The sequence below is a fragment of the Oryctolagus cuniculus genome, chromosome 1 (assembly GCF_964237555.1).
Source record: "Oryctolagus cuniculus chromosome 1, mOryCun1.1, whole genome shotgun sequence".
Taxonomy (NCBI): Eukaryota; Metazoa; Chordata; class Mammalia; order Lagomorpha; family Leporidae; genus Oryctolagus; species Oryctolagus cuniculus.
In genome coordinates, this window is record NC_091432.1 from 129235692 (window position 1) to 129261953 (window position 26262).

Here is a 26262-nt window from a genome sequence, read left to right on the forward strand (position 1 = left end):
GCAGAGGTGTTAGCTTTGGAGTCAACAGGAGAGGCAACTGATAGAAAGCAAAGCCAGAAAAGAAGGATTATGTCGCTGCTTGGAAAAATGGAATTAAATAAGCTTATTTTGGTGCAAAAGGCTTAATCTGTGTGCAACTTCAAAATTCCTTGGTGACATGCAGTTTTCGTGGAGTTTTTGAAGATCCCGTGTATATGCAACTGTGTATCTTGAAGAGTTGGCATCCATCATTCACCCCATCATCTTACAGGTAGCGTTGTGTCAGTACTAGGCAGAAGCAATGGAAGGCTATTTTCCAAACAATTGTATCAGGCATGTGGGTAAAATCAGAGCAATTAGTTGTCATCGTAGAACCTCAGCTTCTTCTTTTTTTTTTTTTTTTTTTTTTTTTTTTTTTTTTTTTACAGGCAGAGTGGACAGTGAGAGAGAGAGACAGAGAGAAAGGTCTTCCTTTGCCGTAGGTTCACCCTCCAATGGCCGCCGCAGCCGGCGTGCTGTGGCTGGCGCACCACGCTGATCTGATGGCAGGAGCCAGGTGCTTCTCCTGGTCTCCCATGGGGTGCAGGGCCCAAGCACTTGGGCCATCCTCCACTGCACTCCCTGGCCACAGCAGAGAGCTGGCCTGGAAGAGGGGCAACTGGGACAGAATCCGGCACCCCGACCGGGACTAGAACCCGGTGTGCCGGCGCCACAAGGCGGAGGATTAGCCTAGTGAGCCGCAGCGCCGGCTAACCTCAGCTTCTAACTTGGTTTCTGTCTCAGACCTCTCCACCACATTGATCCTGGTGTCTGGAAAATCTTTTCTCTATTTCCTAACTCTGTTAAAGTAAATCACCATGGAAATCAGGAGCAGACAAAGCCTATTAAGCCTCAAACGTCACCTTAATCTCACTAGATTTAGGAATATCAGTGCAACTTGAGTTATTTCTTGCAAATACCTATATTAAATAAAAATAGAATTTAAGGTCCATGAGAAGTAATCAGTAAACAGCAGGATAGACTAAATAAAGCAACTAAGTAACCATTACCAAGCATTGTCTCCACTTATTCTGTGTCTGGACTTTGGGAGTCTACTGCTGCATGCCAGCACTGTGGCTCAGCAGATTATAGGCATGGCCTGCAGTGTCCAAATTCCGTATGTGCACCGGTTTGAGCCCCAGCTCCTCCACTTCCAATCCAGCTCCCTGTTAATGCTCCTGGGAAAGCATATGAGGATGGCCCAAGTGCCTGGGTCGCTGTACACATGTGTGAGGCCCTGTGGAAGCTCCTGGCTCCTGGCTTCAGCTTGGTCCAGGCCTAGCCATTGTGGTCATTGTGGTCATTTGTAGAGTGAACCAGTGGATGGAAGATATCTCTCTCTCCCCCCTCCTCTCTCTTTCTCTCTCTTCTTCTTCTTCTCTCTTTGTAACTCTGCCTTTCAAATAAATAAATGTGTGTGTTCAAACAACTTTTCTAAGTTTCTAGTCTTGTTACTTTTTAACACTGTTTTCCCATCATCCTTTGCTATCAGCACATGGGTCTCTTCCTGGAGACCCAGCCTTGTTCTCCACTTACTTCTCTGACCACTGCTGTCTATTTCCTTCATGGCACTTATCAATCACCATGTGCACGGGCTTTTTATTTCAGTTGTTTGCCTTCCGAATTCTCTACGGAAGCAGACTCAAGTCCACTTTATTTCTCCACTGAGAACTGGAGTGTTGCCTACACGTGCATAAGCAAGGATGAGCTAAGAAAAGAGAAAGGGAGGATATTCTCTAGAGAGGAGAGGAGGGGCGCCCTTTGTAACACGATGATTCCCATGTATTATTAATCACGGTTTGATCAGTGAACTTGAGTATGACTGATCAGATAAATGCCCCTTCTCTTGGGGAAACACAAGATGGGCAGAAAGATTTACTTCACATGCAGTGCATAGGATCAAAGACGGCAATTACCAGGTTATAGAGGCCAAGAACTTTTCTTCTTCTTCTTTCTTTTTAAAGATTTATTTATTTATTCGAGAGGTTGAGTTACAGTGAGAGGGAGAGACAGAGAGAGAGGTCTTCCATCTGTTGGTTCACTTCCCAGATGGTCGCAACGGCTGGAGCTGAGCTGATCCAAAGCCAGGAGCCAGGAGCCTCCTCCAGATCTCCCATGTGGGTGCAGGGGCCCAAACACTGGGGCCATCTTCTACTGCTTTCCCAGGCCACAGAAGAGAGCTGGATTGGAAGTGCAGCAGCTAGGACTCCAACTGGTGCCCATACAGGATGCTGGCACTGCAGGTGGCAGCTTTACCCACTACACCAGGGCGCTGGCCCCAAGAACCTTTCTTACAAAGTACTTTGATTACAGGGAGATGTGAGAAAATTGCAGTGCTAATGGAGCTGTTGTCCCCACGGCAAGCGTATGGCAGGTATTAGATCACACTTGCAATGTCTGTGTCCTGTATTAGAGGGCCTGGTTTAAGTCTCAGTTCCTTTGCCTCCAATTATGCTTCCTGCTAATGCGCTTGAAGGCAGCAGGTGGTGGCCCAAATACTTGGGTCCTTGCCACCAACATTTGAGACCAGGATTAAGTTCCAGGCTCCTGGCTTCATCCTGGCTCAACCCTGGCTGTTGCAGGCATTTAGGGAGTTATTCAATGGACAGAAGCTCTCTGTCTTTCTGTCTCTCTGCCCTTCAAAGAGTTAAAATAAATAAAAATTTAAAAACAAAGAAAACACACACATAAAAAAACAGGGGAGCTGGGATCCTGTCCCCATAACACAGATTTGGGTGATTAGGGACAAGGTAAGATAAGGTAAGAACTAGAAACTTGACCAAAGAACCAGAGAAAGAATCAGACTGGCAATGACATTCATTTGTTCAATTATCACTCCAATATTTATTTTGTAGGTGATGTTTTTAAAAAAATTGGGGGGCCGGGGCTGTGGCACAGCGGATTAAAGCCCTGGTCTGAATTGCTGGCATCTCATATGGGCACCAGTTCTAGTCCCAACTGCTCCTCTTCCGATCCAGCTATCTGCTGTGGCCTGGGAAAGCAGTAGAAGATGGCCCAAGTCCTTGGGCCCCTGCACCCATGTCGGAGACCCAGAAGAAATTCCTGGCTTCTGGCTTTGGATCGGCACAGCTCTAGCTGTTGCAGCCATCTGGGGAATGAACCAGAGGATGGAAGATCTCTCTCTTTGTCTCTACCTCTCTCTGTAACTCTGTCTTTCAAATAAATAAAATAAATCTTTATTTTTTTATTTATTAGGCAGATAGAGCTCCATCCACTGGTTCATTCTCCTAAATGCCTACAACAGCGAAGTATGGTCCTCGCTAAAGCCAGGAGGCAGGAACTCAATCCAGGTCTTTCATGTCATTGATGGGGATACAGTTACTTGTGCCATCACCACACCCTCCCAAGGTTTTCATTAGCAGGAAGCTGGAGTCAAGAGTGGGAGCAGGAAGGAAACCCAGGCACTATAATGTAGGACATGGGTATTCCAATCAGGGTCTAGTGGTTAAGACTAAACCAAATTCCCTCCTTCATTATTTATTTTTTATTGAAGTACATTCTGTTCTCCAGGTATCAGATAAAGCAACATGGTAATGACAAACAGAAAAATAATGAATCGAGATCTAATTTATGGTAATTGACACATAGCTTGAAGTTCTTTAACTCCCCTGATAGGAGAACAGTGCTTCGAAAGGCCAGGAGAGCGTGGCAATATCAGGAGAGGAATTAGTTACCACTGTCGCTTCTTCCAGGGCCTTGAGGCAGTGGGACTGATGGTTCTTTGGTATGCATGGATTCCCAAACATTTTAAAAATATTTACTTGAAAAGCAAAATGACAGAGATAAGGAGAGAGCCAGAGCAAGAGAGAGAGAGAGAGCTCTGTCTCTGCTAGTTCACTCCCTAAATGCTCACAACAGCCAAGGCTAGGCCTGGAATACTCAGTATCCCTACCGAGCTGTCCCCACCAGGATGTGAGCTTCCAGCAGAGCAGGCCCCGTGTCTGTCCTGTGCTGCACGCTACACACTAGACAAGGTGCTCAGTGTCTGTGGAGTGAATGGATAGGATCACCCAGGGGTCCCAAGTCCAGCGTGCTGGTGGCTCTGCACCTGCAAGTCCTCCCTGCAGTGTCCTTCCACTCTGCCTGCTCTGTGTCATGAGTGGTGCAGGGAGAGTGTGTCCCCCCGGAGTTCATACAGTGGGAGTTTAAATCCTCAGTGTGGCAGTGCTGGGAGGTCTTGGGTCATGGGAGTTCTTATGACTTTCCTGCAGGAATGGGTTAGCTACTGCAGGAGTTAAGCCCCTTCCCCTTTTTGGCTCATGTCTGCTTGCCTGTCTGCTTTCTCCTGTGAATGGCAACAAAGCCCTCCGTAGATGTGGCTACCCAAATCTTGGACTTCCCAGCTTCCAGAACCCTGAGTCAAAACATACTTTTTTTTTCTTTATAAACTACCCAGTGTTGGGTGTCTGTCGTAGAAAAGAGACGGACAGTGGGCCATGCTCCTGAGGCTACGTGCTATTGATCACTTGCCCTGGCACACCTACAGCTACTGTCAGCAGAAGCTCTGCGGGAAACTTCACGTTTGCACCTCAAACTTCCTGGGGTGTGCAGGTGGCACGTGTCCGCAAGGAAGTTTTTTTAATTTATTTTTTATTTTTTGACAGGCAGAGTGGACAGTGAGAGAGAGAGACAGAGAGAAAGGTCTTCCTTTGCCGTTGGTTCACCCTCCAATGGCCGCCGCGGCCGGCGCGCTGCGGCTGGCGCACCACGCTGATCCGAAGGCAGGAGCCAGGTACTTATCCTGGTCTCCCATGGGGTGCAGGGCCCAAGTACTTGGGCCATCCTCCACTGCACTCCCTGGCCACAGCAGAGAGCTGGCCTGGAAGAGGGGCAACTGGGACAGAATCCAGCGCCCCGACTGGGACTAGAACCCGGTGTGCTGGAGCCACAAGGCGGAGGATTAGCCTAGTGAGCCGCGGCACCGGCCCACAAGGAAGTTTTGAGTGAGTTATGTGCAAGCCCACCTGCAGCCCGTGAGAGTCTGCTCCCTCTGGCTAACAGGGTTCCATCTGGTCTTTGCTGAAGCTGTGCACTCTCAAAGCATACTCTAGACTCTCACTTCAAATCTGCCACTGTCTGAAGCGGCTTCTTGGCTCTAGCGTGGACAGAAATGGCTCCAGAGTGGAGGTCTCTTTGTGCTCCTTGTTTTCTTCCATGCCCTTGGCCACCCTGTCTGCCCTACCAGGGCCTTGTCCTTCAAGCCCCCAAATACTTCTGCAGGCTTTGAACCAAATGCTTTGCCTAAGCATTCAGCCTAGGCTCATGTGTTAGCCAGAGTTCTGCTCTTTTACTTTTGCCTGATTTGGGGTTGGACATAGCATCTTGACCTGTAAGCAGTTTGCATACCTGATTTATTAGCTGCCAGTCCAGTGGCGAATCTATTAGCTTGCATACAACTCCTACCTTGAGGGCATAGCAGCTCAGCAGCAGATTACCTTTCACTTCCATATTCTACCAGAGACCAAATGCTACAGGCTGTTGGTAGGGATGGAGGTGTTGTAGACAACATGACACTGCCGTCCCCCACCTTCAGTGCAAAGCTGCCACCTGCATTCAACCTCTCCAGACCTAGACTTCTGCTCATCCAGCTGCCTCACGGCTTCACAGAGGCAGCCATGGGGAAGGTGCCGGGAGCTGCATCAGTCCATACCCAATGCAGCCAACCCTTCAAACAGCACATCCTAACCAAGGACAAAGCTCCCATGTGCATCACACATGTGGGGCAGCAGAATCAAGCAGGCAGTGAGGGAAAAAATAGTTTATCATACCTGCTCTCAGAAAATACAAATTGCTTTTTCCTGTAACGATTTTCACAAACTCCTAGATACTGCAGCCATTTCAATTTTTATGTGCAGAGATAAGGATTGTGTTGGGAACTGCCTGGTAGGAATAGAGAGGTTATAATAACAGACATTTATTGATAAAGCCAAATGTGATTGAAAGCCAGGAACCCAGCCCCCTTTTCCTCTGGGCCTGGGGTCAACACGGCTCACAGAGTCAAGAAAGGGTGGTGAGTCTCCCTCCCTCGATTCTGCCCTATCCACCTCTCATCTTTACCCTGATGAGAAAAGTAACCAAAGGGAGGGAAAGAGGCATTAAAAGGAGGAGAACCTGGCAGCTGGATGATTGGCAAGCTAGAAGGCAGCCTGCTCCTGGTCACTGAACCCCAAGTCTCTTCTCTTTCTGCCCCCATTTCTGAGTGTTAAGGAAGTTTGCATGACGAGTGCACCTATGGAATGCACAGTGTGACCCATTCCTATAAAGTGCACACAACCATGGGATCAGCTCTCAGATCTGGAAGCAAATACAGCCAGTGGCCCAGAAACCCCTGGGACCTCCTCTCAGTCCCAGGGTAGGTGGTGTCGCTAACACATGCCCATGTGCCTGCTTGGTACTTTTTGTAACTGAGTGATGCCGCATGGTTTGTTTTGCCCCTTTCCTGCCCTGCCCTTTGCGCTTGTGAGACACACTCACATGGCGGTGTGTAGTTGTGGGTTGTCCCCTCACCCTAATTGAGTGCCCTTTGAGAGAAAATACCACTTTTTTAAGTTGTTCTACTGGTGACGGATGTCTCACGGTGTTACCTTCATGATGTTACAGTCCGGGTTGCTGCATGGCCACATGAAATTGTGCAGTGAGTACGGGACCCAACACCGCCCTGAGGGGACCCTAGCCCGGTGCTCCAGCCCTCCAGCAGGCCAGCCCGACCTCAGACCTGATTCTCATGAGCTCCTCTGTGCATACCTGTCATGATTCCTTGATATGATGGAAAAAAAAAAAAAAAAAGCCAAGCAAGCGTTGTCTTACCTTGGCACACCAGCCCCAGTCAACAAATCTGGACACAAATAGGGCTGCTAACACCGAGGGAGCTTGGGGATAGTTCATCACTTGGAGAGCAGCGTGCATCTCTGAACGCATTAACCTGGCAGTGATTTCTGCTATTTAAGAGCTACAAGAATAGATTTTCCAGGGAGGCAGGTCAATTTCTTTCCTGCAGAGTCATTTGAGACTGAGGATATATCACCTATCCCTACGTTCACAGGACAGGTCAGATTTGAAAGTCAAAGTATGCTAAGCAAGTGTGGACCTGCTGTAGAGCCAGAGGTGCGAACTTACGCCTCTGCATAACCTCTCTCCCACCCCTCTGCTGTTCACCGGAGCACCTGCCAAGCACCCTGCCTCCTCCAAGGATTGATTCCCTGCTGGCTGAGAGGTTGACATTCCAGTTGCACTGGCTGCCCCTCTGCCGTGTGACAGGCACCTCCAATCATTCTCTGCCCCTCTGCCTGCTGTCAGCCACAAATCGAGGCAGCTCCGTAAACTACCTGCCTGTCTAGGAGCTCCCTGTTAGGATTCGTGTGTGGTCAGGCTCCCTGCAGCCTCCCCCTGCAGAGCAGCCTCGGGCCTAAGCCCTGTTTGTTGTTGCCCTCAGGGAAGTTGGGAAACTGAGCAGGCCAGAGGCCAGCTAGATCTCTGAGAACTGGAGAGGAGAAGCAGAGGGAAAAGGAAGCAGCTGTTTCTTTTTTCTCTCTTCTCTGCATTTCTTCCTTCTCTTCTGTCTGTTCCATGGCCAACCTCTAGTGCCTTTGAACAGTGGAGGAAAGACTTCTTTAAGTCCCAGCAAAAACTGCTGTGCACACTGTTCCTCACTGATTTCATGATTTTCCTGCACCAGGGAAATGCTTTGCTCTGCTGTGGGAGCTTGGAGGTTCGCAGGAACAGCCAAGGTGAGTGTATAAATGAGGAGATGTCCTGGGGTCGGCGCTATGGCATGGTAGGTTAATCCTCCGCCTGCAGCACTGGCATCCCATATGGGCACCGGTTCTAATCCTGACTGCTCCTTTTTTGATCCAACTCTCTGTGTGGCCTGGGGGAGCAGTGGAAGACGGCCCACTGTTTGGCCCCTGCAGGCACGTGGAAGACCTAGAATACACTCCTGGCTCCTGACTTCAGATCACCCCAGCTCTTGCCATTGTGGCCATTTGGGGAATGAACCAGCAGATGGAAGACCTTTCTCTCTGTCTCTCCCTCTCACTGTCTGTAACTCCAACTGTCAAATAAATAAATAAAATCTTTAGGAAAAAAATAGGGAGATGTCCTTATCATGCCATGAGCTTGCCCTGAAGAGCCTTGTAAGTCAACTGGATAGGGTGCTCATGTTTCCCACTTTACAAGTTTGCTGTAGGATTAGGGTCAATACCATCCCTTAGAGGGCTGGAGAATCTCCATATTTAGGAAAATATTTTACTTATTCTGAATTCAAGAAATATTAAGGAGCAAAAAGACTCCCTTAGCACTTCTAGAAATGATCAGAATGGTAGTTCTCCTGACTTGTCTTGACAGTGTGGACTGCATCAGCAGAAGTGAGAAGGCAGCTGCTGAAGTCCCACTGCGCAGACCCTGGGACTTGTGCTAGGACCTCCGCTGCCACTGGCCCTGTTTACAGCCAACCGAACCCCCATAGAGGGCAAGGAGGGCCGCATTGGAAATGCTTACTCATTAATGAGTGATGCTGATGATAGCCAGCCTCAGAGAGGAGGCACTGGAGTCGGTGCTGTCCTTATTCTTAGTGCTCTTTGGTTGTGTTGTCTCGTGTAACCTTCCAGCAACCTCTGAGGTAAGAACATTAGCTATTTTGCAAACAAGAGAATTTACAGAAAATGAAGAAAGATCACACTGCTCAAGGGTGGATGCAAGGTTTGAATCTGAGCGTTCTTATCCTACAATTTTTACTGATAAGTCTTTTTTTTTTCTTTTTTGACAGGCAGAGTGGACAGTGAGAGAGAGAGACAGAGAAAGGTCTTCCTTTTGCTGTTGGTGCACCCGCAATGGCTGCCGCGGCTGGCGCATCGTGCTGATCCAACGCCAGGAGCCAGGTGCTTCCCCTGGTCTCCCATGCGGGTGCAGGGCCCAAGTACTTGGGCCATCCTCCACTGCACTCCCTGGCCACAGCAGAGAGCTGGCCTGGAAGAGGGGCAACTGGGACAGAATCCGGTGCCCCAACCGGGACTAGAACCCAGTGTGCCGGCGCTGCAAAGCAGAGGATTAGCCTATTGAGCCATGGCGCCGGCCTACTGGTAAGTCTTACAATGCTGTATTTTCTGAAGACTAGAGATTTCAGTGAAAAATGAAAAATTCATGGTGATTTGACACTGCTCCTGTTCAGCCTGACCCTTCCCAGAGGTAAAGGAGGCTCTGGCCTCCATGCAGGTGGCTGCTGACAACGGTCATTGCCACAGATATGAGGAAGTCAGGTTCTGCAGGTCTCACGTCCTGTCATCCATGTGGTTTTTTTTTTTTTTTAAGATTTATGTATTTATTTGAAAGAGTTACACAGAGAAAGAGAGACAGAGAGAGAGAGTGGTCAAGAGATAGGTCTTTCATCTGCTAGTTCACTCCTCAAACACCTGCAATGGCTGGAGCTGAGCTTATCCAAAGCCAGGAGCCAGGAGCCAGGAGCTTCTTCCAGGTCTCCCACGTGGGTGCAGGTGCCCAAGGACCTGGGCCATCTTCTGCTGCTTTCCCAGGCCATAGCACAGAGCTGGATTGGAAGCGAAGCAGCTGGAACTCGAATCTGTGCCCATATGGAATGCCAGCATTGCAGGCGATGGCTTTACCCACAGCACCGGCCCCCATCCGTGGGTTTTTGCTCTAACTCCTCCCCAAACTCGTTCTGCTACAGTAGCTCTCATGTGTTTCACCTGTCTTCTCTGGAAAGCTACTCTGCCAACACAAGCAGTACCCCCACTTTCTCTCCACTGAGTGCCCCCAACCCCACCTCCTTCATAGCATTTCTCAGGAAGGAAAGCTCCCCTTTCCAATCCATGCCCCCTCAGCCAGAGCACCCTCCTGCACCCCATGGCCCTGTGTGCAGAATTAATTTCTGCTCCTCTCTGTTGTGAACTCTTTTTTTTTTTCTTCCCACACCAGACAATTGGCATTAGCCTCATCACAACATAAATGCGATTTTATTGAACACCCTCAGCCCCACGCCGGCATCTGAAGCATGGGAGTCTCCCACGTAGGAGACGCCGGCTCCCTTCCCCTTGCCTTGTGGGGCACTGTCCTCTCCATATCTCCCGTGAGCCTGCAGGGTGGCTCCTCCGTGCCTCTTCCAGATGCCCATGCACATGTCTCCTTCACTCCATTCTGAATTATCTGTGAATGCTGTCCTCCAAATCCATTAGGGAAGTCACCATGAATGCACCGATGTCCCCGAACCCGAATCTCTGCCCCAAAGCTTCTTTCGCACTCTAGCAGCCTCCTGTGCGTCTACAGATGGCTGCTCTGCAGGGAACTCAAATGCAACCAGCTTGGAGTGGGTTTATAATTGCTCGTGATTTCCAGCACTAACAGGATGCCCTGGCTCCAACATATGCCTCCACCCTGACTCTGAGCTTCATCTCCAAATTCCCGCCGTCGCTTTTTCTCCACTTCCCTCTGTCCCAGACAGTAACCTGGGTTTATTCTGGAAGCCTGCTCAGTTTTAGCAGCCACACAGTCCTGTTGGTTTTGAATGATCTATGCTTCCTGTATCTCGCCCTCCTCCCCACGCTGCCTGTTTCCTACCCTCCTCCTGTCCTGCCTGCGTTTGTAGCATGGCTCTGCTCCTGCTCCCACTGCTTGGCTGAACTTTTCCCAAAATTAATTGGCTCCTCTCAGTCCTTTGCTTACAACCTGAACACATTCCAATTACCTTGATATAAAATCCTGAGAATGCAATACGGAGTCCAGCGACCTTTTGGCACCAACCTCCTGCAAATTTTCCGTAAGTGCCTTGTGTGATGGATCAGCATCAGTCTGCTGTTACCAGAATAGAAGACAATCTCTCGCACCTCTCAGTGAAGGCGTATGACGTCCCTTTGGCATACACTGCTCACTTCTTTCCTTTCATCCTTTCGTCACCTCCTCTCATCCGTCCTGGCTCATTTCATTTTCTCTCTTGAAAATATTCCTCCTCTTCCTCTCACCTTTCCCTAACTGGATCAAGGGCCCCAGACCAACCCTGATGACGCTGCCCCGTAATTTTCCACTTCCCTTTTTTTTTTTTTTTTTTGTATTTCCATTAGGTTTTGATATGGGCTCAGATGTGCCTAGGCTAAAAGTGCTTGTGGGAGAAATCTTAAAAAAATTAGATACACCTGAAATCTAAGCCTGCTGTTTTCATATTGGGTATGTCACGGACATGATTCAACCAAGTGATCCTTTTGAAGAAGTTCCCTTCTAGTGAAGTGCTCACGAGGAAACAGGCTCCCCAAATGTGCTTTCCTACAATGTTTTGTAAACAACCAGCTATCTTAACTCCTTAATTTTTGGGCTGAGTTTCCGTACAGGGCTCACCTGGGCTATTGTTCCATTCCTGAGACTTTGCTGCTTGAGGGGTGCATCTAGGTGGGTTCACTCCGTCTGGCACCTTGGCAGAAGGTGGTTGGATGTTTGCCTCGAGTCTGGATACCATCGTTATCTACATCAGATCAAGGATCAGATGAGGCTCTGGGGTGTACTTCCTCAGCTAAAGCTCCTTTCGATCTAAAGACGGAAGTACTGACATAGGTGCCCCATCCCTTTGACACCAGCGGCAACAGACAGATGTAGGGTAATGTAGTCTCTCCAGTTCAGACAGGGAGAATGAAAGGTCGTGGCCAATCTGAAATGCAGTTAGGACATTCCGCTGATTCCTGAAGGAGAGCTTCATTGCGCTCTCTGGGATGGACTGTGGCTTGCAGAAGTGCCTCGGAATTCACCCCTCCATTTTTAGGGAAAAGCCTGCGCTTGTAGCTGCAGTTTGCTCCCTATCTACTGAACTTGCACGCAGAGTATTCTTCGTTTTAGATAATCCCTGTGCACCTATCAGAACAATTCTCTTAAAAATCTGTGGGTTTCTGTGATCTTTTCCCTATTGTCAAGTCACTTCCCAATCTCATCAGGATGGAGCTTTTCCTGGCGTGGACTGAGACACGGTGTTCTTTAGGCTAATGCACTTGGCATCCTATGAAGCATTTTTCTTTAGTTGAGAACAGCTATGAGGCATGCTCATATTTCTAACATTTCTAAATTTTCAGGGAATGGGCTCATAAGCACCCTTGTGAGATGATCCTTATCTTGAAGCTATTGAGCTTATCTTGTGCCTCCTATCTCCAGAGAGGCTGGAGTGAGACACAGCTGTATTATAGAATCTGAGTCCTGGACCTTTTATATTCACCTCAAAATTTTGCTTGAGAATATTTTACTGTGTTTTCCTTTATCAATATCCTAACACATGGGGCCAGCGCTGTGGTGCCAAGGGTTAAAGCCCTGCCCTGCTGTGCCAGCATCTCATACTGGCACCAGTTCGAGTCCTAGATGCTCCATTTCCAATCCAGCTCTCTGCTAATGCACCTGAGAAAGCAGCAGAGGATGGCCCAAGTCCCTAGGTACCTGCACCCATGTGGGAGACCTAGGAAAAGCTTCTGGCTCCTGGCTTTGGATAGGCTCAGCTCTGGTCATTGTGACCATTTGGGGAGTAAACCAGCAGATGAAAGATTTCTTTTTCTGACTCTACCATTTTCTGTAATTCCATGGTTTTTTTTTTTTTTTTTTTTTTTTGGACAGGCAGAGTGGACAGTGAGAGAGAGAAACAGAGAGAAAGGTCTTCCTGGCCGGCGCCGCGGCTCACTAGGCTAATCCTCCGCCTTGCGGCGCTGGCACACCAGGTTCTAGTCCCGGTTGGGGTACCGAATTCTGTCCCAGTTGCCCCTCTTCCAGGCCAGCTCTCTGCTGTGGCCCGGGAGTGCAGTGGAAGATGGCCCAAGTGCTTGGGCCCTGCATCCCATGGGAGACCAGGAGAAGTACCTGGCTCCTGCCATCGGATCAGCGGCCACGGCGGCCATTGGAGGGTGAACCAACGGCAAAGGAAGACCTTTCTCTCTGTCTGTCTCTCTCACTGTCCACTCTGCCTGTCAAAAAAAAAAAAAAAAAAAAAAACAAACAAACAGCAGATGGAAGACCTCTCTGTCTCTGCCTTTCTCTGTAACTGTCTTTCAAATAAATAAAATAAATCTTAAAAAAAAAAAAAAAAAAAGAAAGGTCTTCCTTTGCCGTTGGTTCACCCTCCAATGGCCGCCACGGCTCGTGCACTGCAGCCGGCGCACCATGCTGATCCGATGGCAGGAGCCAGGTACTTCTCCTGGTCTCCCATGGGGTGCAGGGCCCAAGCACTTGGGCCATTCTCCACTGCACTCCCGGGCCACAGCAGAGAGCTGGCCTGGAAGAGGCGCAACCGGGACAGAATTCGGTACCCCGACTGGGACTAGAACCCGGTGTGCCGGTGCCGCAAGGCGGAGGATTAGCCTAGTGAGCTGTGGCGCCAGCCTGTAATTCCATCTTTCAAATAAATAAAATAAATCTTTAAAAAAGTGTAACGCATACTGATTTGAGAAGCCAGTTGACACTTCTGCCACTTTACCTGGAAATATTCTCAGTCAAATCCGCTTGCTTATTAAGTTCGTATTCTTCATTCTGTAGTGTTGGAGGCAAAAATATTTCCATTTTCTTTGTTATTTTACTTACACATAACAAGGGTTTCTTTTCATCCTGGCTTAAATAAAGTGTCCTCCATTTACTTCCATTATTATTATTATTATTTTTGACAGGCAAAGTGGATAGTGAGAGAGAGACAGAGAGAAAGGTCTTCCTTTGCTGTTGGTTCACCCTCCAATGGCCGCCACGGCCGGCGTGCTGCGGTCGGCGCACCACGCTGATCCGATGGCAGGAGCCAGGTGCTGCTCCTGGTCTCCCATGGGGTGCAGGGCCCAAGCACTTGGGCCATCCTCCACTGCACTCCCTGGCCACAGCAGAGAGCTTGCCTGGAAGAGGGGCAACCGGGACAGAATCCGGCGCCCTGACCGGGACTAGAACCCAGTGTGATGGTGCCGCAAGGCGGAGGTAGCCTAGTGAGCCATGGTGCCGGCCCCATTTACTTCCAATTTTCACTAATAGTCTCTTTGAGGACCCCATAGCTTCTGTTCCTGTGTCAAACATAGCCTCATTTCCTGAATCAAATGCCATGTTTCAGAATTTTATTATATCAACACCCTAGTTCATCAAATGTCGAATTCTACCCTGGTGCTCTATTGTAGCAAGAGATTTGTTATATATACCATTGTATGACAGTGACTTAAAACACAAGTCAGTAATTATGTCCAATTTGTGAGTCAAGATTTTAGGCAGAGATCAGCTGGGTGAATCTTCTGCTTCCCTGACCTACACTGGGGTCACTTGGTGGGTGGGCAAACCTGGAGTGTCCTGACCATTCATTCACATGTCTTGGACCCTCTACAGAGATGACTGGAAGACTGCCTTCATCTGGGTCAGTGATTGAGACGCTTACACATGGCACGCTCAGTCTGCCTATCTCAGAGTCATCTGGCATTTTATAAGTCTTTTAAGAGATGCAAATAGAAGCTTCAGATTGTCTTATACTCTACCTTGGATGTCTCCAGATGGCATTCTGACCACATTCCACTGTTCAAGAGAGAACTACTAAAGCTAGCACAGATTCAGTGAAAGGAGAATTGGTTTCACTTACCAAAATGAGCCATAAAAAATGATTGGCAACAGAAAACACTGTCCAAGTGTCTAAATGTTTTAATATCCCAAACACCAGAGTCTTTTTTAAAAAATTTATATAAAGGGAACAAATTTGAGGTATTTCATATATACTGCTTTAAGAACATAATAGGGGGCTGGCACTGTGGCATAGCTGGTAAAGCTGCCACCTGCAGTGCCGGCATCCCATTTGGGCACAGGTTCAAGTCCCAGCAGTTCCACTTCCTTTTTTTTTTTTTTTTTTTTGACAGGCAGAGTTAGAGAGAGAGACAGAGAGAAAGATCTTCCTTCTGTTGGTTCACCCCCCAGTTGGCTGCTACGGCCAGTGTGCTGTGCCAATCTGAAGCCAGGAGCCAGGTGCTTCCTCCTGGTCTCCCATGCGGGTACAGAGCCCAAGCACTTGGGCCATCCTCCACTGCTTTCCTGGGCCACAGCAAAGAGCTGGACTGGAAGAGGAGCAACCGGGACAGAATCTGGCACCCCAACTGCAGAGGATTAGGCAAGTGAGCCGTGGCACTTCTGATCCAGCTCTCTGCTATGGACTGGGAGAGCAGTGGAAGATGGGCCAAGTCCTTGAGCCCCTGCACCCACATGGGAAACCATGAAGAAAGAAGTTCCTGGCTCCTGGCTTTGGATGGGCCCAGCTATGGCCGTTGCTGCCATTTGGGGAGTGAACCTTTGGATGGAAGATATCTCTCTCTCTCTCTCTCTCTCTCTCTCTCTCTCTCTTTCTCTCTGCCTCTTTGTAACTTTGCTTTTCAAATAAATAAGTAAATTGTAAAAAGAGAGCATAATGTTATTTCCTACCCTACTCCCTCCCTTCCTCACTATTGCCCTCCCTTTCTTTCCTTTCTTATTTTTTTCTTAATTTTTATAGTGACTACCTTCAAATTACTTTAAAATTGTAATGTTAATCCTCCACTAAATAATGAGTTCAACAAATATTAAGTAGAAAAACTATTGTTCCTCAAGAGTATAGACAAGAACTATAAACAACAATCATATTTCTTTTTTTAATTTTTTTGACAGGCAGAGTGGACAGTGAGAGAGAGAGAGACAGAGAGAAAGGTCTTGCTTTGCCATTGGTTCACCCTCCAATGGCCACCGTGGCCGGCGCGCTGTGGCTGGCACACCACGCTGATCCGATGGCAGGAGCCAGGTGCTTCTCCTAGTCTCCCATAGGGTGCAAGGCCCAAGTACTTGGGCCATCCTCCACTGCACTCCCTGGCCACAGCAGAGCTGGCCTGGAAGAGGGGCAACTGGGACAGAATCCAGCGCCCCGACCGGGACTAGAACCCTGGGGTGCCAGCGCCGCAAGGCGGAGGATTAGCCTAGTGAGCCACGGTGCCGGCAATCAATAATCACATTTCAAAATGTCAGTTTTGCTCATAAGTATTACAATATTTTGTTTTCTGTGTATTGGTTATCAGAAATCAGGGAAAACATAAGATACTTGTCTTTTTGGTACTGTCTTACAATAATACTCTCCAGATGCATATGTTTTATTGCAAAAGACAGGATTTCATTCTTTTTAATGACTGAGTAGTATACCAGAGTGTATATACACCATAGTTTCTTTATCCTGTCATCAGTGGATGGATATCTGGGTTGATTCCATCTCTTAGCTATTGGGCTATGACCATTGGGGTACAGATACTTCTTTAGTATGCCAATTTCATTTCCTTTGGGTAAACCTCCAGGAGTGAGATGGCTGGGTCTATTTTCATGCAGCTCTATTTTCAGATTTTGGAGGAATGTCCATAGTGTCTCCCGTAATGGCTATACTAGTTTACATTCCCACCAACAATGTACTATGGTCTGTTTCCCCACACCCTCACCATCATTTTTTATTTTGTTTAATTTTTGGATGATAGCCTTGTTAACTAGGGTGAGAGGAAAGCTCACTGTGGATCTTGTTTGCATTTTCTGATGACCAGTGATCCTGAGCATCTTTTCATGTGTCTGTTGGCCATTTGTATTTAGTCCTTTGAAAAATTCCTGTTCATATCCTGAGCATTTCTAAACTGAATTGCTTATTTTGTTGTTGTTGAGTTTCTTGGCCTCCTTATATAACCTGGGTATTAATCCTTTATCAGATGTATAGTTTACAAATATTTTTCCTATTATGTCAGTTGCCTCTGCACTTTGGTTTCCTTGGCAGTGCAAAAGATTCTTATCTTGATGCAATCCCATTTGTCTATTTTTGTCTTTATTGCCTGGGCTTCTAGGATCTTATCCAAGAAGTCTTTGCCTATGCCATTGTCTTGTGGTGCTTTCCCTATGTTTTTTTTCTTATAATTTAATAGGTTGAGGTCTTAGATTTAGATCCCTGATCCATTGTGAATTGACTATTAAATAGGATGCAGAGTAAGGGTCTTGTTTCATAATCTCACATGCAGAGATCCAGTTTTCCCAACACAACTTGTTGAAGAGACTGTCCTGTCTCCAGAGAATGATTTGAGCTTGTTTGCCAAATATTAGTTGGTTGTAGATGCGTGGATTACTTTCTGGGATCTCTAATCTGTTCCTTTGGTCCACATGTCTATTTTGTGCTGGTGCCAGAAGAAGCTAGATCAAAAGCACAGCATTCAGGAGTCAAACTAACACAGACAAAAATGGCAGCTTCACCTGCTGTGCCACAACACCAGCCTCCAAATCTATATTGGTAATGAAATTGTATGAGAGCTCTAATTCTTTTTCCTCCTACATCTTCACCAAAATATAGTACTGATAATCTTTTAAACTTTAAACATTGACAGGCTAATTTTCATTTTTCTGATAACTATCTGTATTTTTCTCTTGTATGAGGTTTGATTTTTAAAATTTATTGATTGCTTAATACCACTTTTAAAGTTCTTCTCCAGTTGTATGGCCCACACACAACTGGAATTAGCACAATGCTGGCCTGGTAGAGTGAGTTTGGAAGCGTTCCTTTATATTCCTTTATTTAATAGAGGTGGAAGTTGCACTAATTAATCTTTAAGTATTTGATAGAAACCACCATCAAATCCTATATTTTTCTTTGTTGGGAGGGTTTTTATAATTGACAAATTTCCTTACTAATTACAATTCTATTCTGAGGTTTGATATCTTCATGATTGAATCTTGGAGGATTACATGCATTTAGAGTTTCCCTATTTAATCCAGGATATTTGTTTGTTGATGCACAGCCATCCATACCACTGTATTATAATCCTATTTATTTCTGTAAACTCAGTAACAATGTCCCTTCAATCATTTCCAATTCCGTTATTTTGAACTTCTCTCTATCAATCTAACTAATGGCTTGTCAACCTTGTTGACCTTTTGAAAGAACTCACTCTTAGCTTCATTGATTTTTTTCTGTTGTTTCCTATCCTAGATATTGTCTTTATTATATTTATATTTATTATTCTCTTCCTTCTGCTACTCTTGAACTTAGTTTTTCAGTTCCTCAACATTGAAATTCAGTTGTTCATTTAAGATCTTTCTTCTTTTTTAATGTAAGTATCAACAGCAGCAAATTTTTCTCTTAGTGCTTCTGTCACTGCATCCCACAATTTTGCATGTTGTGTTCTAATGCTTGTTTGTCCCAAAATATTTTCTACTGTCTCTGGTGATTTCTTTTGTGACACATTGGTTTTTTTTTTTTTTCAGGATAAAAAATTATGTATATTTGATCAAACTCAGTTCATAATACAGCAAAAGTGTGTAGAGAATAGTAATTCCTGCTATAGCATGTTTAGTCATTTGGCAACAGATAAAGTTGGTCGAAGGAAGGCCAGGAAACTTTGTCTTGGAAGGATTAGAACCAAGGAGCTCCATAATCATCTGGCATTCGCTCGATGTTGTATCTGTGGTTAGAAATATACATGATAGGAACTCCAGGAATCTTCCGAATTCTTCGTTTTAGGTCCCGGTCAACTGTGGCCACAATGTAACACTTGTGCTGAGTCACTCTCTGGACTAGGCAGTCATCTGCATAGGTTCCTTTGTGTGCGCATGGTAATCGCTCAAATCTTGGATCCTTGGCAATCCTTAGTGCCACTCGATACTTCTGCCCCAATTTCTCAATTTCTGCCATTACACAATCAGTTATACAAGGAATACACTTGGCATACAGACAATCCATCATTGATTGTATTAAGTCCAGTTTGGCTTTAATGGAAAAGTTGATAAAGTTGGTATCAACGAGGATGTGGTAAGGTGGGCCCAGCTGAGTGTTATATTGGAAGAATAAGCAGGAAGGGTGCTGGGGGACTTCTCTTTCCTTCAGTGCACTGGGGTCCTTCTTTTCCTTCTTCTTAGGTTTTAATCTATCCTTTTCTTTAAGCCTCTCATCTCTTAGACTAAGCATTCGCTTCATGGTCGCATACTTCCTTGCTTTCTTTTGCTTCCCCATGCTCTTGCCGTACTCTTCGACACATTGGTTTTTAAGAGTGTACTGTTGGCCGGCGCCACAGCTCAATAGGCAAATCCTCCACCTGCGGCACCGGCACTGGCACCCCGGGTTCTAGTCCCAGCCGGGGAGCCAGATTCTGTCCCGGTTGCTCCTCTTCCAGGCCAGCTCTCTGCTGTGGCCCAGGAGTGCAGTGGAGGATGGCCCAAGTGCTTGGGCCCTGCACCCCATGGGAGACCAGGAGAAGTACCTGGCTCCTGGCTCTTGGCTTTGGATTGGCGCAGTGCGCCGGCCACAGCAGCCATTAGGAGGTGAACCAATGGAAAAGGAAGACCTTTCTCTCTGTCTCTCTCTCACTGTCCACTCTGCCTTTCAAAAAAAAAAAAAAAACTGTTTACCAGTTACCAATTGTGAACTTCCCAGTTTCCTTCTGCTGTTGATTCTTAGCTTTCCCTTTGAAATAGGACAAGACACTTTGTGTAATTTCAAATTTTTAAAAATGTATTTAGACTTATTTTGTGGCCGATTACAATCTATTTTGGAGGAACTCCATGTGTTTCTTAAAAATATGTGTATGCTATTGTTGGGAAGCATGTCTTTCGTGTGTTTGCTGTGTTCCACTCGTTTACAGTGTTGTTCAAATCCTGCTTCTCCTTATTAATACCTGACTGGTTGTGCCATCCTTTAGTGAAGGGAAAAATTAAAATCTTCTGTATTGTAGAACTGTTTATTTCTCCTTTAGCAGGTGGATAGGAAGCTCCTGCTTTGTTGACAAGACATTTTGTCCTTTTTTGTTTCTTTAATCATCTGAATGTTTGCAGTCACTTCTCTCCCACTGGACTAGGATTCCAGTCTCACTAATTTTCATGACTCCCCTCCGTGGGACAAAGTTCCCATGGGATACATTATGCCAAAGCCTGGGCTAGGGCCTTCAGACCACTAGTCCTCTGTTTCTATTCTCTGCAGAAGCAGCAGACATCTCAGGCCATGTAGTTCTTTCAATTATGAGGGTGTAAGGGTGTCAGTATCAACACCTGGGATTCTTGTGGGGTTGAGAACACTCATGCTGAAGGTCATATCTCCTTGTTTCATTTTCCTTAGACATCTTAACCTCTGAGACATGACCAGGAGGCCACAGGGCCCCACAACTCTCTTCCTGACCCCAGTCTTCTCACCTGTTTCCTAAAAACATCATCTTTGTCCCTTTCCTAGGTAGTTACCAGCACTTTTTTGATGGCTGAGATCTCTACTATGAGCAGAAATGGTGCTTAATGACAGCCTAGGTTTGGTTTCTACAAAAAAAAAAAAAAAATACCAGCAATGGAATGCTATTTGTAAAAAGGCCTTACTCTGAACAAGCAAATGGGGTGAGGACGAAAGAAGTGAGACGACAAGCACACACTGCTACCTCAATCTATTGTCATGTCACATTGATAGATCACCATACCACACTGGCCAGGTGTGGAAAGAAAAATGATCTTTAGACAGACTGAGTGTCGCAGCACTGCCTCCCTGGCCATCTGACCCTGGTGGGTTGTGTAGCCCCTGGAAGCCTGGGGTTCCCTGTGTAACCAGGGGTTGTGCTGAGACATACCAGAGCAGCTGTTAGATTTGACGAAACAGCTTCTGAGGCGAACAGAGACACACCTGGCTCCCTGGACTCCAACAGTTTCCCTGAGCACTTTGTCCTGGCAGAGGAGAATGTAAGCTTATCACCAAACCCCTGGTGTTAATCTGCAAGTTATCAGCATGGCTGAGAGTAGAGTGAACCTCAGCAGCTGCACAGGAGTTGGCAGGGAGGGAAGCAGGAGGAGCAGCAGGTCTCTCCCCTGCCTCGTGGTGTGGACATTGCTGTCACCTGGCAGCAGTCTGGCTCCATGTCACTAGGACAGTGACCCCTGGCACACAGCACAAGGTGATTAAAGTGGATCTGTACGGATTCCAGGATGCACTGCTTTTTTAAGGATCATCTCATTGTTGTGGAATTAATGGGAGCTGCACTTTGGTGACACCTCTGAATTTGGGTGCTGCTTCTCCCTCGGGGCCCCTCTGGGTTCTGTCTCCCTGGTGGAGGTGCTGTGCTCACCTGGGACCCTGGAATCCCCTTTCAGACCAACTGAGAGCCAGAGCTGGTTCCAAAGCAGGTCTGAAGACATCGGGTGGCTGATGTGTTCTCATGTCTGTGCTGGCATTGGGCACTTTCTGCATTGCTCACCCAGTAGAAACATGACCAGGGATGCTGACTTGAAGTGACTCATTTTTGCTGAGTGTTGAAGAGAATGATTAGGTTGCAAGCCCAGTGCCTCCAACCTGACTGCTAGAACAAGCCAGAGGAAGCAGAGCTAGAGAACAGCTTTTCTGTCGGACACTAGGTTTTCAGGTCCTGGGAAGGCAGAGTGAGAGACCACAAGGTATGGAGCAGGGCTGTGTGAATGTGATGTGAGAGGCTCAGCACATCCCTCACCTGTCCCCTGAGTGTCCCTCCTCCTCTGCCCTAGGCTCACCCATGCTTCCTTCCACATGAGCATGATGCCACCCTAGGTGAGGGCTGCCTGTCTCCAAAAGCCAGAGTTGTATGGATGCAGGCTGGTATGGACACAGGACAGAGTCCCGGAAGAGCCTCCAGCAGGACAGGGTTGGTGTGTGACACTGACCCCTCGGCAGCAAGGCAGGTGCTGATGGGCTGAGTGTGTCAGAGATGAGTGCTAGCAGGGAGCTGCCAGGCATGGTCAGACCGTGAGCTGCCAGCCTGGAGCATCAGTGGGGCCCCTCTGGTCCCTGCACTATGCTGGCTGCTACCTGAAGTGTGGAGTTGGGTAAAGAAAGAGAAGGAAAAAAATGTCTCAGGCCTGGGGAGTGCCAGAGTTGCCTGGAAGGGAGGATAAGCCCAGAGAGAGGATCCGAGGGCCAGGATGGCCTTAGCCCAGTTAGTAGACCTGTGTACTTCATGGAGGTTGGGAGCATGGCCACTGACCGCAGGGCCTGCTGGGAGCTATGTGTTCATAGGGCACTAGGCTCCAGATCTCATAGCGAATGGGAACTTACAATTCAGAGGCCAAAGCACCTTTTAGGATTTTGGCATTTTCAGTCTGAACCTGGATACACTCTGAACAGATGGTTTTTGTTTTATCACCCAGCTCTGTGAAGCTCTGTCTTTGTGTGCGGCTACAGGAACTTGTGTGAGTATGGCCTTGTGAAGGAAGCGATGTGGCATGGGTCCCACCTTTCATTCTGTCTAAGGTATGGCGGCTCACAGGAGCAGGGTCTCGCAGAGTCTTTTCCTTGTGTCCTGAGCTCCTTGACAGCGCCAAGCCTGGACAGCTCAGCATGCAGTGGGGGCTCGCCTGTCCACTCTGCTCCATCATCTGCAGTCCCCAAGGATGTCCCTGCAGGGTGGGTAGTGGTGAAGACTTCAGTTTAACAAATGAGCAGAACTTGGTTGTAGACTCAAAAAACTTCTTGTCCTTGTTTTCTAACAAGTAAAGCTCTTCCAGAGTTCAGAGCTGCTGTAGGATTATTCTCCTCAAAACTTGCAGTCCTGGCATTTCTGGGGTCTGAGCGGGTCAGCTACTGCGTGGAGGTGCTGCTGTTGCTACAGAGGCTGCAGGATCAAAGGCTCAGGATTGGGTACAGTGGGGGAAAGATAGTTGTCAGGGTCAAACTGCAGTTTGACAGACAGTAGAGATTTGGGGATTTCACCTGTGATCACAAAAATGCCAGGAAGAAAGATCAAGAGAAACAAGATAAGCAGCTCATCACTGGATCTCACCTAAGGTGCCTGGTGTGTCCCTGAAGCTCCCTAGCCTGCACTGTGCACAGAAGAAAGAAAGTCATCTCTCTCTCTCTCTCTCTCTCTCTCTCTCCTGCCACACACACACACACACACACACACACTAATATCACACGATGTGGTGCTGATTACTGCTGGTGTCACTGAGGCAGTTCCAAATGGGCCCTCAGCAATATCTAAGAAGCTGTTAACTGCCATTGTCTTCACTTGAGCCTCCCTTGTCTGTCGCTCCCCGTCTTCGTGGAGGAACGACACAGGACCCTGCGCTGTTCTTTTGTCTGCTCGGCCCTCCCCGGGTTTGCTGCTGGTTCTTCCCGGGTTGGCTACCGACCCTTCCACCTCCGTGGAAGGGCGGTTCCCCCTGCCACTTTCCCCACTTCTGCAGGGGAGCGGCACACCGCCGGCCGGCTCTCTCGGGGGCTGCTCAGATGTTCCTTCAGATGTTCCTGGTGCATGTTGTCTCTCTCCTCCTTTATAGTCAGTCCTCTTCTACCAATCCCAACTCTGCTACCCACACGCCGAGTACGCTGCTCTCCTCCAATCAGGAGCAGGATCAGCTCCTGCAGCTCAGTCAATCAAATTGGCGAGAGGCAGCTGCGTAGAAGTTGTTACTCCCTTCTCAGCGCCATATTGTGGGAGAGCAGATGCATAGAATAAGTCTTAATTCCAGTAACAGTCTAGTCCGAGTTGCTCCCCACACTTGTCACCTTCTCTAGAGGCTGCTGGGCTCCTGAGAGTGGAGGGAGGCTATTTTTTTTAAAGATTTAGTTATTTGAAAAGCAGAGTTACAGAGATGCAGAGGCAAAGAGAGGAGCGAGATCTTCCATTTGCTGACTTACTCCCCAGATGGATGCAATGGCCAGAGCTACACCAATCTGAAGCTAGGAGCCAGGTGCTTCTTCTAGGTCTCCCACGTGGGTGCAGGGCCCAAGGACTTGGGCCATCTTCCACTGCTTTCCCAGGCCATAGCAGAGAGCTGGATTGGAAGTGGAGCAGCTGGGACTCCAACTGGCGCCCACATGGGATGCCGGCACTGCAGGCAACGGCTTTACCGGCTATGCCATAGCGCTGGCCCCGAGAAGCTACCTTTTAGCTTAGCTGACCTTCAGGAGGCACCAAAGGAACTGATGCTGTGCTTAATGAAAAATTAGAAGCTACTTTTGCTTAAAAAAGGGAAGAATGAAGCAAAAAACCTGCAATATGCCCAAAAGCTCCTGCAGCTCTGCTCCTTGCTAATGATGACTCCATCCTGAGTTGCCTGAGTTAAATCCTTTAGCAGCCCCTCAAAGGTGTATAAAAAAAAGCAAGAACGTGAACCGCCTTTGTTCTGACTCTGGGTGGAAATGTGCATGCAGACCAGATGAACAACTGACTCTCCCCTTCAGATGCAGGTCTCATTAAATCCTACCAGAAGGATGCAGCGTGTTCTGAGGTCGCCATTATTCACGACTCAGGAGGCAGGCTGCTGTGCGTTCTGCTTGTGGAGTGGGAGAACCCACCCAAACACTCCCCAGTTGCAGGCCAGCAGGCAGGGCCAGCCCTCAGGCACCTCTCATTCCATGCTGGGGAAGGGGCTGCCCCAACCCTTCATGTTCCGCTTATTCCGGAGCAGATGGAAAACTGAACCCTGAGCCCTGCTCCCAGAGCCTCAACTGCCTCTCATTTTGTCCACTTACCCATAGCTAATTCTTAATTCTCTTCTGAACTTTGCACATTGTTGAGTATTAAAATCCTAATGACTCTTCCAACAGCCACATGATGGAAGTGGCAGGGGAGGCAGATCTGCTTGGAGGTCCCTGGCTCCCTCCAAAGCCATAAGCCGAGTGGTTAGAATCTGTCTCCCTGGAGTCCTCTGGGCCTTGATTTCTTCCTCCCAGACTTGCAAGGAACAGAGGAGTGACCTCACACGGAAGGCATGAGTCCCTCCTCCCAGGGAGTGAATGCATGGGGCTTGCCACCTACACAGGGACAAGCTGGGGCCAAGGGCAGACATGGAGGTCAGCGCTGAGTGCACAGTCCCCTTAGTGCAGTGAGGAGGAACTGAGGCCCTTGTTAGTTAGCCTCTGGCATGGCTGTGGGGACCACAATTGCAAGCACAGATCGACTCTGGGAGAATGTGACCAGGTGGCACCTGCTGGAGTGCCCACATGGGGGACATATGCTGTGTAAAAGGAATGTGTGCCCCAAGAGAGACAGAACGGGGAACAACATCTTCCCATTTCCCTACTGAGATGTGGCCTTGAGTCCGTATGGCTGGGTCAGGGATGGTTCCCAGGATCACCCTTCAGTCAAACCAGTGCCAACATCTCAGTGACACATGAGTCTGGCTGTGTCCCTCTCCCTGCTTCATTGCCCTAATCCACGCAATTGCTCTCTCTGATAGTGACAACATGTAAACCCTCGCCTCAATTTCTGCTTCTTAGGAACATGACCTGTAACATCATCTTAATCCAAATAAATTGTTCTGCTACAAGCCACTCCAGACAATGCTTCCCAGTAAACTCTCAGATCTCTCCAACGTCCCCTGGCTGATCTAACAGCACTGGCATTGATCAGCCATAGATCACCATGAATGAATCTGTACGTACTGAGCTGTCTTTGCAGGCAAGGACTGGAGAGTTTGAGGGCTTCCATACATCAAGACCTATTATCTTTCCCAGAAGCTCCCTTCTCCACTTTGGGATATGTTTTTTTGGGCCCCTCCCCCCAATCTGTCTCCTGGCTGCATGTCCCCTCTAGACCAGCAGTCTGTGTCCACTCCTCCACCTGCCTGGCCCTCCTGGCCAAGCAACATTCCCACTACGTAACTGTATTTTACCTTCACAGATTTTTATGATCCTTTTTATTATAAATTAATGCATAGCACTTGATTTGCTTAATATTATTCTTCATCTGTAGACTATTGTTTTCACAAAAGTAGGCATAATTTTATTTAATTGATCACCTGACACATACTAGGAACAAAATAAATAATTTTCTGATGATGAATTGATCAGTTTAATGAGCACCTAGAGCAACATTCCTCAAAGTGTGGTCTATGGACTAGTGCTGGTCCAGGAATCATTATTCATTTGTGAAAAAAAAAAATGGTTATAGAAGCTCAGAGTAGGGGCCAAAGCTGTGGCATAATAGGTAAAGCTGCTGCCTGCAGCACAAGCAACCCATATCTGCGCCTGTTTGAATCCAGGCTGTTCTACTTCCGATCCAGCTCTCTGCTATGGCCTGGGAAAGCAGCATAAGATGGCTCAAGTACTTGGGCCTCTGTACGCATGTGAGAGACCTGGAAAAAGCTCCTGGCTCCTGGCTTCGGATCACATAGCTCTGGACGTTGCGTCCATAAGGGGAATGAACCAGCGGATGGAAGACCTCTCTCTGTCTCTGTCTCTCTCTCTCTGCCTCTCTTTAACTCTGCATTTCAAAAAAATCTTTAAAATAATAAATTAATAAAAAAGAGTGATCAAGAGTAAGC

The 26262-nt window shown here is 47.6% G+C and overlaps 1 pseudogene; it reads right to left on the reverse strand.

Annotated features, from left to right (window-relative positions):
* Positions 1-18244: 18244 nt before the first annotated feature.
* Positions 18245-19018, reverse strand: LOC138847343 (rRNA-processing protein FCF1 homolog pseudogene; annotated as a pseudogene).
* Positions 19019-26262: the final 7244 nt, after the last annotated feature.